At 37.7% G+C, this 14,806-nt stretch overlaps 1 long non-coding RNA gene across 1 annotated transcript; it reads right to left on the bottom strand.

The window, feature by feature from the left end:
* Window positions 1-3,584: 3,584 nt before the first annotated feature.
* Window positions 3,585-12,256, bottom strand: LOC121854506. Its single transcript, XR_006086558.1, has 7 exons — window positions 12,179-12,256; window positions 11,046-11,134; window positions 10,484-10,656; window positions 9,404-9,523; window positions 9,027-9,137; window positions 8,687-8,806; window positions 3,585-4,091 (listed from the first exon to the last, which is right to left on the bottom strand). It is a non-coding gene; the product is annotated as an uncharacterized LOC121854506 (long non-coding RNA).
* Window positions 12,257-14,806: the final 2,550 nt, after the last annotated feature.

Here is a 14,806-nt window from a genome sequence, read left to right as displayed (position 1 = left end):
GTACTATGTCGCTAAAATTTTTAGATCAAAAATTCGTATAACGTCCCGGTGATCCGATGCTACGTTGTTTTGCGTGGTCACGGATTACTTTTTACGGCGCATCGCCCTCTCTCGTCTGGCCCCGCTACGCTCTCCCAGTGTCTCACCACCCTCCTCCCCCGCTCCCGCCACACTCTTCCCCTTCCGCCATCCACCTCCTCTGCTTCACTACCCACCACACACACTCGCTCTACCACCTCCGCCCATCGGTGATTACCAATACAAGCTTAGTAGTTGTATATGCATGCATTATTTTGTATAGAAATGGCAATGATTTTCTGCATATGTAGTGTGTTTCATGGGGCAAAGGGAGGCACGGGAACTTAACTCCTGTATTTTATCTATTTCTTGGGAAAATTGATCTGCTTAACGTTGTTTCGTATAACGTCGCATTTTTAGGAACGTAACCCCGACGTTAAGCGAGGACTTTCTGTATTATTATTTAACCTAACCCATTTGTATGTGAAGAGATACCTGCATATGTACCGATACCCATTTCTCTCACAAAACCTGTATGTATACAGTACTGTACATAAATCCACTTCACAAAACATTGTAAATCATGATGGTAGAATAAGTGTAAACCATCTTGGATTTCCTGCTGGTCAAGTTGCCTGGCCCACCACCACACACCACAACACCAGCACATAATGACCACTACAATCAAAGCTCATTTACATACTGTACCTGACTAACAAACCCCGTTTCCTCCCACCACCTAACCTCATGACCTTTAAGCATGTAACCATTACATAGTGAGATAGACCATTACCTCTCCTCCCATGGATGAATTAATAACCAGATAGTCTTATGTTCACACACTACATGGGATCTGTTGTTAATTTTGTGTTGGGTGATACACAGATCTGAACCCTTGTTACTGCATACCATCTCTGTGTATCAAACATGGGGGCAATTAACATACATATTTAACGAGTTAAGTTAATTTTCATTCTTTCCTCATTAATATATTTTGTATTATCTTTTTCTGATTACATTAAGTTAATTAATTACCCCCATGCCTGCTGTGTAATGCAAATATTTGATGTCAGAAGAATCAATTGTGCAAGATGGAATCCCTGTTGAGTATAGTCATGCTTGGCGAGGGACCACCGCTTGGGTGAGTTAATGTGCTCTAGTCCTCATGGAAGAAAGATTTTTTAAGGCTTAACATTTAAGAGGAAGATTTACATTTTTGTTTGTGAGATGACAACAATGTCATACGGTGTGAAACATTTTGTATAAAAACAGAATGAAATGTGTACTGTATGTGTGTTGATGTTAGTTGTTTTGATGGACACGAAAGTTGCCATTATACTGTACAATAGGTATAATAGGTGCATAATTATAACATTGTTACTTTGCTGTTGAGGATGTGGATCTTTGGTTTTATTAAGGATATAACAAATGTTCCTATTATTTTAACATTACTACTACTACTACAGTACAGTACTAGTACATTACCTTGATACACCAGACTAATTGAGGCAGACCCCAGTCCAGAAAAAGCAAAAGCCCCCAAAATGTGAATCTATGGACATAACCTTGCTTATCTGAACTGTTGTCAACATCTGTTTTCACTGATATGACTGTTTCGTACTGTAAAGTGTTGTCTGTAAGTACAGTACAGGTTGTACCTCTGTAGTCCGGCATTCTGTGGTCCGGAAACTCCCGTGGTCCGGAACGATTTTAGTTTGTCCAATTGGTAGATAGGCAGCTTTTTTTTTTTTTTTTTTTTACTTATCTGAATTATTATTACAGGAGTATTAAATTTTTGCCCCTCAGGCCCCAATGTGGGTCAGTGACCTATGCCACAGAATTTGTGGAAAAAATAATTTTAATGTGCTCGTATCCCTTATGATTAAAGAAAAAACTTGGAGATGAGAATGGAACACCCATGCACAGACGTTCAAGCGCACGTATGAATATAGGGGCGATCTTTAGCGCCCGATAATGTCCGAAAATAAATTTAATTTTGGTGTATAGAGGTTCTACAGTACAGTACTGTATAAGATTATATTGGTTGCTCAAGAAAAGGAATATATTATCATATTTTAAACAGTATTTGTGTATTGTTATAACACCTGTTTTAGTAATGACTTGAAAATGGATTTACGGATATTATTATAATAAGTGAACACAATCTGCAAGATGTGTAATGATGAGATAGACTATGATAGTAAGTTAGTACAGGTATAGTAAATTAGTGGTGATGATAGAACAGTACTGGAAGTTAGCGGTGATGATAGTAAGGTAAATTAGTGTTGATGAAAGTTAATGATGACCTCGATGATGATATATACCGCAGTAAGTTAATGGTGATGATAGTTCTAGTGTATTATCTTGAAGCTTGCTACTGAGTCCTAGGGTCAGTTTGTAGCCAGGCAGCTGATTGGTTGTTGGGCGGATACGGTTAAAGTCACAATACTGTAGTACATGTATTTTTTTTTTTTAAATTTAATCCATCATATTTATTAAGATATTTTCAGGGATAATAACTATTGTGTTGATCTCTGATAATTTCCTTAATTGAGGAAGCAAAAAATTACCTTGTGAAACACTCTGGTAACATAAATATCTTGAAGACAACAAGAACATGACGGACAAGTTCTGAGACGTGAATTCCAACTCTCTGCATTATGTCACGCAGCACGGTGGAGACTGTTGATGAGAACTTGGAATCTTTTTCGTATATTTATGTTACCAGAGTGTTTCACAAGGTAAGTATTTGCTTCCTCAATTGTGGAAATTATCAGAGATCAACACAATAGTTATTATCCCTGAAAATATCTTTATAAATATGATGGATTAAATAAAAAAAGACTATATTGATTTTTTCCGTATCTGTCCACCAACCAATCAGCTGCCTGGTTGCAAACTGACTCTAGGCCTCAGTTGTAAAAGCTTCGAGTTAATAGACTATACTGTATTAAGTTATTGGTGGTAAGAGTTAATGATGACCTTGGTGATGATAGCAAATTATTATGCACAACGTGGTGTTATAACCTGTACAGTAGCTACCCTAACACACCTCACCACTGTCTCTATCCCATTAAGTTAAGGTTTTTTTTGTTTTTGTGTGTGTGCCTCCAAATAGTTGTTAATCTTATTTATTTTACTTGTGTTATCAAAAGAGTTTAAGGAAAATTTTAAACACATCATAGTGTTCATTCTCCTTTTTTTCACAAATAAATATTATACAGTAAATATGAATCTGTTTTTATAATAACATGAGTTTGTAGAATATGAAGGTAAAGAGATAGATAGTTCCAGGAAGAGTGATAGATAGTTGGGAACTAATAAGGTATTTCCTGGTATGGATGTTGCTGGTACTATAAGGTTGCCTCTGTATTTATGATCAAGGTTGGGGAAGTGAGTAGGTAGAGGGAGAGGTGTCAGGGAGGGGAGGGGGTAGAGAGAGAAGTAATGGGGATGGAAGGAAGTGGTGGGGAAGGGAGAGGGAAAGGTACTGGGGAGAGGAGGAAGCTAAGGGGAGAGGGAGAGGAAAGAATGATAAATGTATAAAAGGATAATAATTAATTAGATATTACCATTTGTTTAATGTCACAAGACAGACAAATTATTCATTATCCATACACCAAAAAAAAGAGAAATAAATCCTATGAACAATACTACATCTTAAAAGTAACCTCGCTGTGGGTGACTTATTGAGGGGCAACCTATGCTGTGTGGAGGATCTCTGGGGGTATACCTATTGTATACTGTGGGGGGGCCAGTGGGGAGCAACCTATACTCTGGGGGTAACCAATGCTGTGTGGAGGGCCTCTAGGGGCATCCTATACTGTTGAGTGACTGACTAATACAACTTTAATTCAGAATCAACACCCCAAAAGACTTCAAGCAAGAAACTGGCAGCTCTATCATCATCTTGATTGTAGTAAGGGTAATTGGTGAGGTCAAAGTTTTCGAGGAATTTCTTCAAGTCATGCTTAAAACAGACAGCGAGCCGAGTCTTCCTCTCACACTGGATGAAAGTCAAGATTCGCTGTAACTTGGGGGAGAGTGGTGTTGTGTTGTCCTCGGGTAACCTCCTGAAGATGGTGGGAACTTGGTTGATGCTATAGTACTATTATATATTAACAGAAACACATGCACATACATACACACACACACACACACACTAACACATTTTTTTATGAGTTTTGTGCATGTATATGAGATAGGATGGTGTAGGAATGATATATTGTACTTGTAGGATGATGTAGGAATGATATACTGTACTTGTAGGATGATGTAGGAATGATATACAGTGGTCCCTCAGTTGTGGCGCCTCGGTTACTTGAATTTGAGTTTAGATTTACCTTCCATAAGATTCTTAACTTGGTTAACGAGCAATCCCTCGATTAACGAGTTTTTCTGAAACCGACTTCAACATGTTTTCGCTGCATTTGGCGGTCCACCAGCTGTAGTATTAGTCTGCCAATACAGTAATCGGTTTTAGGCTTAAATCCCTACTATTTTAGTAAATATCAAAAGTTTATACTATTCAATAATTTTAAAAAGTTTAATATTAACTTTTAGTCATTTTAACAATTATTGAACATAATTGAAGGTAAAAGAAACTAGTTTCTGGCGTGCCATCCAGCCTGTTAACACACCAGACAGGCGTTAGTCTCTCTCTGTTTTCAGTGGGTAACATCTTGCTTGAGACTCTCTTCAACTAAATGCTTTTTTTCTGTGTTTCCAAGCAAATTATTGGTCATTTTGAAATATATTTTACATATTGACAATATATAATGCAGTGCTGTGTTGATTTAAAGAAAATCATCTTGAAATACACCAAGAGAACTAAAATTTTATGGGTGAAATGGTGCCATGGGGTGACTTCTCTTCCACCCCAATGCCTTCTCTTCTTCCTTCTCCACCCCCCATTCTAATTCCCTTTTTTGTTGAATTTAGGCAATTTTCGGTGAGCTGGAACCAATCACCCAAAAACCCATTGAAACAATGGTTTGGTTAGCAACCTGCTGAACGGTTGGCTGGTTAACGAGGAACCTGTATAGTACTTGTGGGATGATGGGAATGATATACTGTACTTGTGCAGGATGATGTAGGAATAATATACTGTACTTGTAGGATGGTGTAGGAATAATATACTGTACTTGTGGGATGATGTGGGAATAATATACTGTACTTGTGGATGATGTAGGAATAATATACTGTACTTGTGGGATGATGTAGGGAATATACTGTACTTGTGGGATGGTGTGGAATAATATACTGTACTTGTGGGATGGTGTAGGAATAATATACTGTACTTGTGGGATGGTGTAGGAATAATATACTGTCTTGTGGGATGATGTAGGAATAATATACTGTACTTGTAGGATGGTGTGGAATAATATACTGTACTTGTAGGATGGTGTGGGAATAATATACTGTACTTGTAGGATGATGTAGGAATAATATACTGTACTTGTGGGATGGTGTGGGAATAATATAACTGTGTGGGGATGATGTGGGAATAATATACTGTGCTTGTAGGATGGTGTAGGAATAATATACTGTACTTGTAGGATGATGTGGGAATAATATACTGTGCTTGTAGGATGGTGTAGGAATAATATACTGTACTTGGAGGATGATGTGGAATAATATACTGTGCTTGTAGGATGGTGTGGGAATAATATACTGTACTTGTGGGATGGTGTAGGAATAATATACTGTGCTTGTGGGATGGTGTGGGAATATACTGTACTTGTGGGATGATGTAGGAATAATATACTGTACTTGTAGGATGGTGTAGGAATAATATACTGTACTTGTGAGGATGGTGTGGAATAATATACTGTACTTGTAGGATGGTGTAGGAATAATATACTGTACTTGTAGGATGATGTAGGAATAATATACTGTACTTGTAGGATGGTGTAGGAATAATATACTGTACTTGTAGGATGATGTAGGAATAATATACTGTACTTGTAGGATGGTGTGGAATAATATACTGTACTTGTGGGATGATGTAGGAATAATATACTGTACTTGTAGGATGGTGTGGGAATAATATACTGTACTTGTAGGATGATGTGGAATAATATACTGTACTTGTAGGATGGTGTAGGAATAATATACTGTATGTGGGATGGTGTAGGAATAATATACTGTAGTGTAGGATGGTGTAGGAATAATATACTGTACTTGTAGGATGATGTGGAATAATATACTGTACTTGTGGGATGGTGTAGGAATAATATACTGTACTTGTGGGATGGTGTGGGAATAATATACTGTACTTGTAGGATGGTGTAGAATAATATACCCTTGTGGGATGATGTAGGAATAATATACTGTACTTGTGTGGATGGTGTAGGAATAATATACTGTACTTGTAGGATGATGTAGGAATAATATACTGTACTTGTGGGATGGTGTGGGAATAATATACTGTACTTGTGGATGGTGTAGGAATAATATACTGTACTTGTAGGATGATGTGGAATAATATGCACTTGTAGGATGGTGTGGGATAATATACTGTACTTGTAGGATGGTGTAGGAATAATATACTGTACTTGTGGGATGGTGTGGAATAATATGCACTTGTGGGATGATGTAGGAATAATATACTGTGCTTGGGATGATGTGGAATAATATACTGTACTTGGAGGATGGTGTGGAATAATATACTGTACTTGTAGGATGGTGTAGGAATAATATACTGTACTTGTAGGATGGTGTAGGAATAATATACTGTACTTGTGGGATGGTGTAGGAATAATATACTGTTGTAGGATGATGTGGGAATAATATACTGTACTTGTGGGATGGTGTAGGAATAATATACTGTACTTGTGGGATGATGTAGGAATAATATACTGTACTTGTAGGATGGTGTGGGAATATATACTGTACTTGTGGGATGATGTAGAATAATATACTGTACTTGTAGGATGATGTAGGAATAATATCCTGTACTTGTAGGATGATGTAGAATAATATACTGTACTTGTGGGATGGTGTAGAATAATATATTATGGGATGTGTAGGAATAATATACTGTACTTGTAGGATGATGTAGGAATAATATATACTTGTAGGATGATGTAGGAATAATATACTGTACTTGTGGGATGGTGTGGAATAATATACTGTACTTGTAGGATGGTGTAGGAATAATATACTGTACTTGTAGGATGGTGTAGGAATAATATACTGTACTTGTAGGATGGTGTAGGAATAATATACTGTACTTGTAGGATGGTGTAGGAATAATATACTGTACTTGTAGGATGGTGTAGGAATAATATACTGTACTTGTAGGATGGTGTAGGAATAATATACTGTACTTGTAGGATGGTGTAGGAATAATATACTGTACTTGTAGGATGGTGTAGGAATTTCTTGTGGATGTGGAATAATATACTGTACTTGTAGGATGGTGTAGGAATAATATACTGTACTTGTAGGATGGTGTAGGAATAATATACTGTACTTGTAGGATGATGTAGGAATAATATACTGTACTTGTAGGATGATGTAGGAATAATATACTGTGCTTGGGATGGTGTAGGAATAATATACTGTGCTTGTGGGATGGTGTGGGAATAATATACTGTACTTGTCAGGATGGTGTAGGAATAATATACTGTACTTGTGGGATGATGTGGGAATAATATACTGTACTTGTGGGATGGTGTAGGAATAATATACTGTACTTGTAGGATGGTGTGGGAATAATATACTGTACTTGTGGGATGATGTAGGAATAATATACTGTACTTGTAGGATGGTGTAGGAATAATATACTGTACTTGTGGGATGGTGTGGGAATAATATACTGTACTTGTGTAGGATGGTGTAGAATAATATACTGTACTTGTGGGATGATGTAGGAACATATACTGTACTTGTAGGATGGTGTAGGAATAATATACTGTACTTGTAGGATGGTGTAGGAATAATATACTGTACTTGTAGGATGGTGTGGGAATATACTGTACTTGTAGGATGGTGTAGGAATAATATACTGTACTTGTAGGATGGTGTAGGAATAATATACTGTACTTGTAGGATGGTGTAGGAATAATATACTGTACTTGTAGGATGGTGTAGGAATAATATATACTGTGTGGGATGGTGTAGGAATAATATACTGTACTTGTGGGATGGTGTAGGAATAATATACTGCTTGTGGGATGATGTAGGAATAATATACTGTACTTGTAGGATGATGTAGGAATAATATACTGTACTTGTGGGATGATGTAGGGATAATATATGTACTTGTAGGATGGTGTAGGAATAATATACTGTACTTGTGGGATGATGTAGGAATAATATACTGTACTTGTAGGATGGTGTAGGAATAATATACTGTACTTGTAGGATGGTGTAGGAATAATATACTGTATGTGGGATGGTGTGGGAATAATATACTGTACTTGAGGATGTTGGGAATAATATACTGTACTTGTAGGATGGTGTAGGAATAATATACTGTACTTGTAGGATGGTGTAGGAATAATATACTGTACTTGTAGGATGGTGTAGGAATAATATACTGTACTTGTAGGATGGTGTAGGAATAATATACTGTACTTGTAGGATGGTGTAGGAATAATATACTGTACTTGTAGGATGATGTAGGAAGGAACAGGATGGTGAAGCATTGACTGTCACTTACCAAAATTTGCTTGCACTTGTCAATGTTGCCATGCAGGTCCTTAGTAAGCTGGGTATTCAGGTTAAAATTTTCAATATGTTTTTTTATGTAGTCGAATCTTAGGTTGAACTCATTGTCCAGCTGCGGGAGTAAGATGATTGATGAGAGAGAGAGAGAGAATATTTACCATACTAAAATGCTTCAGAATAATTATTATCTATGAGAGTAACTTTAGAAGACAAGCTTAACTGTAAACATTATCTTAACTATAAACATTATCTTAACTATAAACATTATCTTAACTATAAACATTATCTTAACTATAACATCACCTCAGAGCAGGATAGCGACAGATACTCACATATCCCATCTTTTTCATCGAACAGGTAAAGTTGCTCATTTTAGCCTTCGCCTTGTTGACGATGTTCTCCATGACTGTAAGGTCGTACAATGGTTCATTTGTCTGCCTTACCTGTACATCCCACACATTCATTAGGTATGTGATAATAATAATAATTATAATAATATAATAAAATCCACACTAAACAGAGATGACAAATTATATATATATATATATATATATATATATATATATACAGTAGTGAAAGGTAGGTGGTTCTCTTAACTTTTTTTTTTAGTTAAAGGGTGTTCAAAAGGGAAATTAAGGGGTATAAGGGTAGATAAGATGAATCACGATACACTAATGGATATTCATGGGCGTTTAGAGGTAAACCTCACCTGTCGAACAGAGGGGAAGACGAATTGGTACCCCCGTTGGCCCAGCTGCCCAATTTGTTGAGGGCAAAACATGGGTTTATAGGCTGCCTGGGTGTTGGTGGTTAAGAACGGACTGGGTACCTGTAACACAACATGCATCTGTGATCATATTACCTTTTGTTGGATACTGAGTGTTGTCTTAGCTTCATCTTAAAGCATCTAAGAATATCCTACAGGCTTTAGGGTCGTTATTACTTCATCCTTTGGCTTCTAAACATATCCTACAGCTTTCAGGGACTCTATAACATCTTTGGCTACAGGATGTCCGGGCAAGGGGTGATTTAATACAAGTTTATAAGCACCTCATAGGGCATTTCTCAGTCGAGAGTTCGTACCTGGAGGTTAAAGAAGCCACAAGTTCAGAAAATTGTCAGGGCAATTTTTTTGAGAAGTTGTGAACTATTGTAATAACCTGCTATTATAGAGACTGTTGTGGTGGCACCGAGTGTGAGCTCTTTCAAAACCAGTCTTGACCAACACTGGCGCAGGTACAGATATACTCTGGAGCCAGAGCATGCCCAGTACTTACCAACAGTGTGCAACAACGGCGGTTGGTCCAAGCTGCTAACGAGTCGATCAGTGGCGAAGAGGATAGAGTAATATACCGTACGTTTGAAATAACGTTTTTAAGATCATCCTACAGTTTGTGTGTTATCTGTCTTCATCCTAAAGCTATTTCACAATTTGCTTCCATTACTGACCCACATCAGGGCCTGAGGGGCGAAAATATAATAATAATAATAATAATAATAATAATTAATTAATTAATAATAAAAAATATAATGAAAAAATAATAATAATAACAAAGCCGTAAATGAATACAAAAATGAGAAAAAATCAAGAGAAATGATATACAGTATGTTGTGTTGTCTATAGTAAGAGAAACAATTAAGATCCTGCAATTGTGTGTCTATTTAACTATCTGTCAGCCTCTTTAACTATCTGTCTGGCTGTTTCTATTCGTTTATCTTTTATTGGATTATTTCCTTACGTATATATCTATGAATCTATCTATCTATCCATGCACTATCTATCACCCACGTTTGCTAGGTTGCCAGTATCCTGTACAATGTCGGATCGCGTGAATGAATTCTTTTGATTTGCTTCTTGGTGAGGGAGGAAGAGATTTGTTCACCATAACAAGCCTTGACTGCCTGTGAAATGCTTCTCCTCCAATTGTAAGCTTTGACTTTCCCGAGGCAGTCTTCTGTGACCTGTTGGGAAGGATAAAATGGTATGTGTGTGAGTCAGAAAGTCAATACCATTCTCTTAAACAGTATAATTTCTTGTTATAATGAATACTTTGAACAAAAAAAAATAAAAATAAAAGCAAGTTTCCCATGAATCCATTTCTCTGTTGAGCCAAACATAGAAAAGGGTTTATTGGGTAACAAATAAATTATTTTTATAAATATAAACTTCAATGTAATCTTACACCTAAAATGACGAAAAAAAAATGAATTTGATATAGGATTCTCAACTAAATAATATGCCTTTTTATCTGATTGTCTATTATTCTACCTCTGTATTTATCTATCTACCTTTCCTTGCCCATTATTCTCACAGCCTCACTGGACTTGAATTAAGGGGCCCATTGGTTTACCTTCATGTAGGCATATCTATTGGTGAAGCGATCGTCGCCGAGCTGTCCCCACCACCACCACCATCATCATTAACACAATTCGTAGCATCCTGGGTGAGAAAAAGTGAACATGGGATAGAGAGAGAGAGAGAGGAATGATGGCTAAACAATAAAAACAGTAGATTCAAGTTCAATTTACCTCATAACAGCTTAATTTACACCAGAACACCTCAACCATTTTATATGTATTAGAGGAACAGCAAAAAATACAATAACTAATTTAAACAATTTTTTTCACACTTTTTCAGAGTGTGAACACGACAGAAGAACTTTATAGAACACAGACTACAGTATATATGTGCGGTTAGTCTCCAAGATCCAACCGCATGACATTACAGGTAAAATCTTGTAGTTAGGTGAATGAAGCACCAGGTCGGAGGTAGGCAACAAAGTGTGGTCATAAACAGAGTAGCTCACAATGGAAGAAGGCACTGGTATTGATCAAATATATCGAGCTATATTATTATGTGATGTCACGCACCACCAACAAGAGGGGTACAAGCTCCCCAACATGTCCTGCTGAACGAACATAAGGAAATACTTCTGCACACAGAGGCTGGTAGACCTATGGAACAGTCTACCAGTTTAAGCTGTGGTGGTGGTAGACCTATGGAACAGTCTACCAGTTCAAGCTGTGGTGGTGGTAGACCTATGGAACAGTCTACCAGTTCAAGCTGTGGTGGTGGTAGACCTATGGAACAGTCTACCAGTTCAAGCTGTGGTGGTGGTAGACCTATGGAACAGTCTACCAGTTCAAGCTGTGGTGGTGGTAGACCTATGGAACAGTCTACCAGTTCAAGCTGTGGTGGTGGTAGACCTATGGAACAGTCTACCAGTTCAAGCTGTGGTGGTGGTAGACCTATGGAACAGTCTACCAGCACGAACTAGGGAAGCCAGAACAATACTGGTAGTGAAAATAACCCTTGACAAGACTATCATCAAGAACAATGGGGGATCCTACACAGGCCATCACCATATATTGCCCGTCTTAGCTACCTCTTGTTACGATGGACATTTGGTAAATTAGGTAGGTCGGTAATAATGCCTGAACATTGAAGAAGACCACGGAACACCAGAAGCGGTGTTCCTCATACCTGAACTATGTCGTCACAGAGCAGTAGCAGCAGCAGGTGTGGGCTTAGCTGTCCACTTCAGTCGTGTGTGGCCAGGAGGGATGTCTGGGGTCTTATATACCCCCTTGGTCAGCTGGTTATCACCATGGCAACATCCTACGTGATAACACAAGTGGTAAATTATCAACAAGATGTAATTGTGAGGAAAATATTTATGAGAGAGATAGACTTGGGATGGAGGGGGGGAGGTGAAGACAGAGAAACGATTTAAAGATGGATTCTCAAAGGTTCCTACATCTATCTATCTGTCTATCAGGGGGTACCTAGTGGCAGGGCCGGATAATCCATGCCCCCCGACTCTAAGGGGCCCCCAAATCCAAAGATTCTCGAAGTTGAAGCATATAAAACATGAACTTCGTTCAACGATGTTCTAGCAACGTCTCAATTTTCTGTCTCTTATGAACATTGAATGTGTTACTTTGCAGAAGCTTAATATTGATGAAACCATTGATAAATTTTGGTATATTTTGTTCTTGATATATATATATATATATATATATATATATATATATATATATATATATATATATATATATATATATATATATATATATATATATATATACACACACACCTTGAGGGTAGGGGGCCCCAAGTTGATCTGTGCCTCACGCCCCTATTAAACGTAATCCGTCACTGCCTAGTGGGTGGCAGAAGAGGAAGCCGCCCTGGGCGCCAAGGTAAGGGGGCCTATGAATTTTTTAAAGTAATTTTTTTCAAAGGAAAATAACAAAACGAAAAGATTACTCTACCAGAAATGTCTGGTCAATCTGTCATCAGAATTGTCCAAGATTAGTATTGAATTTTATAATGAAAAGTTAAGCAATCCACAAAGTTATGGTATTTTCTGAACTGAGTGTAGACCATGTGCGTTTTGAGCAGCAAATTGGTGATTACTGATAGAAAATTATTCCCGTTTTTGAAGTTAATTTGTTCAAGCCTTGATACAACCATACTATTATGCTACAATATTTATATTAATTAAAATTTAGTTGATATAATTATTTGTGGTGGAAGTGGAGGGTTAGTGGTGGTGGGGAGCTGTGAAGGGGGGCGCCAAATTCAGACCTTGCCCTGGACGCCATCAAGGCTGGTTACGGCCCTGCTGTCTATCGATCTATCTATCTGTCTGTCTGTCCATTTATCTGTCTGTCTGTCTGTCTATCTATCTATCTATCTATCTATCTGTCTGTCCATCTATCTATCTATCTGTATGTCTGTCTATCTATCTATCTATCTATCTAAGAAATAAAAATTTCGGGGTAACTATGACTTGGACAGGTAAAGGTTGCTGTCCGCCATCAAGGTCCACTATTAATAAAACTCAAGTGTCATTATAATGTTGTTTGTAGTGGTGTCGCCATCCAAGACAACACGCGAAAAACACCATCGTAAAACATTTAAGGTGGCCGTGTCTCCTACAGCGCCACAACACGGTTTAAGTGGCCATATATATATATATATATATATATATATATATATATATATATATATATATATATATATATATATATATATATATATATATATATATATATATATATATATATATATATATATATTATTATTATTATTATTATCATTATTAATTGTAAAAACTTGTATGACGATTATTGAATATCTATCTATCTATCTATATTTTACGAATATATCACATTTTCTACATCATCTACATCAATTCTTCGTTTCAGTAAATTTGTGCATATTTTATACATCTACCTAATGGCCACCCACTGGAGGTGGCCTTGCAGAGGGAAGGAGCCAGTGGCCGGTGTAGGATCCCTCCATTGTTCTTGATAATCTTGTTTAGGGCTATTTTGATGCTCAGTACTGTTCTTGGTTCCACAGCTTGAACTGGTAGACTGTTCCATAGGTCTTACCACCACCACAGCTTAAACTGGTACTGTTCCATAGGTCTACCACCACCACAGCTTTAACTGGTAGACTGTTCCATAGGTCTACCACCACCACAGCTTTAACTGGTAGACTGTTCCATAGGTCTACCACCACCACAGCTTTAACTGGTAGATTGTTCCATAGGTCTACCACCACCACAGCTTTAACTGGTAGACTGTTCCATAGGTCTACCACCACCACAGCTTGAACTGGTAGACTGTTCCATAGGTCTACCACCACCACAGCTTTTAACTGGTAGACTGTTCCATAGGTCTACCACCACCACAGCTTTAACTGGTAGACTGTTCCATAGGTCTACCACCACCACAGCTTTAACTGGTACATAGGTCTACACTGTTCCATAGGTCTACCACCACCACAGCTTTAACTGGTAGACTGTTCCATAGGTCTACCACCACCACAGCTTGAACTGGTAGACTGTTCCATAGGTCTTACCACCACCACAGCTTAAACTGGTACTGTTCTATAGGTCTACCACCACCACAGCTTTAACTGGTAGACTGTTCCATAGGTCTACCACCACCACAGCTTTAACTGGTAGACTGTTCCATAGGTCTACCACCACCACAGCTTGAACTGGTAGACTGTTCCATAGGTCTACCACCACCACAGCTTAAACTGGTAGACTGTTCCATAGGTCTACCACCACCACAGCTTTAACTGGTAGACTGT

Source organism: Homarus americanus, unplaced genomic scaffold (genome assembly GCF_018991925.1).
Source record: "Homarus americanus isolate GMGI-L3 unplaced genomic scaffold, GMGI_Hamer_2.0 scaffold31887, whole genome shotgun sequence".
Taxonomy (NCBI): domain Eukaryota; kingdom Metazoa; phylum Arthropoda; class Malacostraca; order Decapoda; family Nephropidae; genus Homarus; species Homarus americanus.
Note: the sequence above shows the minus strand (reverse complement) of the source record. Positions and strands in the feature narration are given on the sequence as shown.